The 3,196-nt window shown below is 36.6% G+C and overlaps 1 non-coding gene across 1 annotated transcript; it reads left to right on the top strand.

Annotated features, from left to right (window-relative positions):
- Positions 1-2,837: 2,837 nt before the first annotated feature.
- LOC119466797 lies at positions 2,838-2,978 on the top strand. The gene has a single exon (XR_005195276.1). It is a non-coding gene; the product is annotated as a U4 spliceosomal RNA (small nuclear RNA).
- Positions 2,979-3,196: the final 218 nt, after the last annotated feature.

Below are 3,196 nucleotides of genomic sequence, written 5' to 3'. Positions count from 1 at the left end.
CAGAGAACAGTCCTGACAACTGAGGGATCAGAATTCTGGCACTGCAGCTTCAAAAGGAAGAGAGCTTGAGAGTGTGCAAGACAAGAAGTGGCCCTGTGAGAAGGCAGCACTCCTTGGGGAGAGATAGGCAACATAGAAGGGAAAAGCTTGGCTTCTCTGTTGGATCAGGAGAAGGAAGGGAGTGCTGAACAATTGGGATTCTGGGCTCATGAAAGGCGTTTGAATGGAATAACATGCTAGTTCAGTAGGATGGATTACCAAGTACATTCTAAGCAATGAGTAGAGAAGATATTCCAGATTAATGTAATATCGTCTGGAATATCTTCAGATGGAATATCTTCCAGATGATATTACATGAATCTGGAATATCTTCCAGAGCATGTAGATGGCCAAGGTTGCTCTTGGTTGTTAAACGTACAGCATACCAAGTACCGTAACGTCAAAGAGTAATCTGCTTTATTTTCTCTCCTATACTCACAAGTTTTGGGATATTAGACATTCGACAGATGCTCCTAAATAGATAATTTGAGATGAAGTAATAATTATTGTCATTTCAAATCAAAGGGACAGTAGGTATAAGCAAACCCATTTATAATCTTGTATGTGTTTGTTTGTTTTGTTTTGTTTGTTCATTTGTGAGAATTCTGACACTAGGACAGAGAATAGAAGCATCCCTGCAATCACAGAGCATATAATCTGATAGTCAGAACTCTGAACAACAACAAAAAATGATCTGCTCCCTTATGAACCGAATTGTCATCTTCTGTAACAATGACCTCAGAATTCTGCTGATAGAGGAAATAAAACACTTTGGACTAAAGTTCTTTTGCTCTTAGAAAAAAGAAATCTGTTTCCAAATTCTGCCAAATCAATGTTGATCCAAAATCAAAGAGAAGAAAACTCAATGTACTTGGAGTATTTTAAAAAGACATTTCTACTTTTGTCTACCCACCCCCACCACTTCAAAAAGCAAACTCATTTGAAAAAAAAAAAAATCATGAGAACAAAAAGCACTAGCACTAGCAGGTTATACAAGTTGCTTCTGGATACATTTTGCCTAGAATTCTGCGTTCTTTTAACAGATGTTTGACTTTTAGACAGTTTCATTTTGCAAATAAAGCTTGGATTAGAGCTCACATTTATACACATTATTACCTTTGAGCCAGCTGTTAGATAAGCCTGGAACTTATTGGCAGTTTCATCACCTGCCATTACTGGGATCAAAATAGAAATGATCTTCTGTAGAATCAACTGAGAAAATGATGGGGAAAGACTTCCTTTTGCCTCTTTCTTCCTCATCCACCAATTAAAGAGTGAAAGAGCAAAGCATCCATCAGCAACCAGGCTTCTCAGCTAACTATAATGACAGGTCATCAAGTTCATCATGGGTCAGACTGAAAATAAGGATGACTTGCTACTCTCCTTTAATGTCTGAGAGAAAAGAAAATGGCAGTAATTTGTCCTGGGAATAATTTGATTGAGACTGAAAAAGGCAAGCTCCTAACTATATGAAATTTGGAGCCATTGAATGGATCCAAGATAAAATGCAAAGCTTCCTACCTCAAGTCCTTCGGTAGAGAAAGAAACCATATTAGTCAACCATAAGAAAGAATGAAATCTTGTCATTTGCAGTGTCATGGATAGAAATTAAGAACATTATCACGAGTGAAATAAGCCAGGTGCAGAAAGGCAAATACTACATGTTCTCACTCATATGTAGGAGCTAAAAATGTTGATCTCATGGAGATAATGAGTAGAATTGTGATCACCAGAGGCTGGGAAGGGTAGGGGGAGATTGGAATGAGGAGAGGTTGATTAATCAGTACATACAATTAGATAGAAGGAATAAGTTCTGGTGTTTAATAGCATAGTAAGACAACTATATTTGTCAATAATGTATTATATTTTTCAAAATAGCTAGAAAAGTTTTGGAATGTTCCCAAAACATAGAAATGATAAATGTTTGAGGTGATGGATAGCCCAATTACCCTGAATTGATCATGACACATTGTATGCTTGTTTCAAAATATCACATGTACCCTGTAAATATGTACTATTATGTAGATAAAAAATTAATTTCAAAGGGAAGAAACTAGAAAATAAAAGATGCCAATAAAATAATAGTAAAATGAATAATATGTATTGATTACTTACTAAATATGAGATACAATCATAACTGTTCATATGCATTATTTCATTTAATCATTACAATTATCTTTATAAGGCTGATACTATTATTTTCCCAATGTACATATAGGAAAATTAAAGTTCAGGGAGGTAAAACAACTTGTCTAAAATTAGGGCTGAAACTTAAGTCCAAGACTTTCTGATACTACAGGTTATAATGATTCTTATTTCTATATACTATGGGGGGAAAACTACATATAAAAGACTGAAAAAAGTTGCAAGACAAACAATTGGAGAAAATATTGGCAATGTGACTGAAGAATGGCTAATAGTCTCTTTTTTTCCCATTTATTTATTTTATTGCATTTTAGGTTTTGGGGTACATGTGAAGAACATGCAAAATTGTTGCATAGGAACACACGTGGCAGTGTGATTTGCTGCCTTCCTCCCCATCACCTACATCTGGCATTTCTCCCCTCGCTATCTCTCCCCAGCTTCCCACCCCCCACCGTCCCTCCCCTATTTCCCCCCAACTGACCCCAGTGTGTAGTGCTCCCCTCCCTGTGTCCATGTGTTCTCATTGTTCAACACCCACCTATGAGTGAGAACATGTGGTGTTTGATCTTCTGCTCTTCTGTCAGTTTGCTGAGAATGATGGTTTCCAGGTTCATCCATGTCCCTACAAAGGAGGCTTTAAAAAGCTATAGGTAAGCTTTGTGCAGTGGCAGTATCGTAGCCAATGAGGTTTATCCGAGATGCAGTTATTGCTAATTGAAAACTTTTTCCAATACCCCACCAAGATGACCTGAAATATAGTTGGCATTGGCAATTTTTGGCAGTCCCTACGGGGACTGAGAAAAAAAAAAAAAGAAAAAGCCATAGGTAAAAAGTAAGATCAACAATATAAAAAATAAGCTAAGGGCTAAGGGGAAAACAAATATAAAAATAAGAAGATAGAATGGTGGAGAAAGTTGTCACAAATACAGTGGATTACAACAGCATAAATGTATAATCTTAGAGTTCTGGAAGTCAGAATTTAAAATGGGTCTGCAAGGATGTTGATATGGTT

The sequence above is a fragment of the Cebus imitator genome, unplaced genomic scaffold (assembly GCF_001604975.1).
Source record: "Cebus imitator isolate Cc_AM_T3 unplaced genomic scaffold, Cebus_imitator-1.0 Scaffold229, whole genome shotgun sequence".
Taxonomy (NCBI): domain Eukaryota; kingdom Metazoa; phylum Chordata; class Mammalia; order Primates; family Cebidae; genus Cebus; species Cebus imitator.
This window is presented reverse-complemented; position numbering and strand designations above follow the sequence as displayed.